Raw genomic sequence first — 1,034 nt, forward strand, 5'->3', positions numbered from 1 at the left:
CTCACTTTGTAGACCAGGCTGGCCTCGAACTCAGAAATCCGCCTGCCTCTGCCTCCCGAGTGCTGGGATTAAAGGCGTGCGCCACCACGCCCGGCTCTCTCCTCAGCTTTTATGAGACAGCAGCTTACTAAGTTTTTCAGGCAGGCTTTGAACGTCCCATCCTCCTGCCTCAGCTCCCAGACAGCTAGGAATTCAGGCCTGTACCACTAGCTCTGGCAGCCCCTTTCCTTCCAATTGCCTGCTAACCCCAGCCATCACCTGCCTCCCCTCCATTTGATTACCAGCTCCCTAGGGGCAAGATAGTGCCAGCCTTCTTCTCTCTATTCAGGATATCACAGGCTCTAGTACACAGCAGCCCCACAGCCAGTGTTTAGTGGATGGATGAGAAGACACTAAGATTTTATGTTAGAATCTCAGCTATACCCAGCACTCAGGAGCCAGAGGCAGGTGGACCTTTGTGAGTTCGAGGCCAACCTGGTCTACAGCGCGAGTTCCAGGACAGCCAGAGCTATATAGCGAGTTCCTGTCTGAAGAAAAGAAAAAAAAAAAAAATCAAACCTGAGCTACATCATGAAAACACTGTGATGAGCAAATCTAACTTTTGCAGCCTTCTTGCCAGTAAACGAGGGCAGTAACAGTATCTTTCTGGTGGAGATGTGGAGTCACTTATTTAGAGGAAGTATATACATACTTGTTTGGTTTTGGTTTCTTGGTGAATCCAAATTAGGCAAGTGTTTCGTGGTTGAACTAAATCTCAAACTCCCTCATTTTATTTTTGACATGCTTGGCTCTCAGTACACCCACCAGCGAAGTCCAAGCATATAGGCACAGTAGCTCCTGATGCAGAAGAGTATTCATATCAAACATGTCTCTTTACCTCTTGACTATCAAACCAGACCTGGGCCCAGATGCTGACATGGACCCGGAGCCACGGCCCATTTAAGGGTGGAGGGGTGGACCCGGGAAGGCCCCGCCCCGCGTGAGGTCAACGCGCACTGCTGCGTCTGACGCTTTGGTTGCCGCAGAGACGCCCC

This window comes from Mus caroli, chromosome 11 (genome assembly GCF_900094665.2).
Source record: "Mus caroli chromosome 11, CAROLI_EIJ_v1.1, whole genome shotgun sequence".
Classification (NCBI taxonomy): Eukaryota; Metazoa; Chordata; class Mammalia; order Rodentia; family Muridae; genus Mus; species Mus caroli.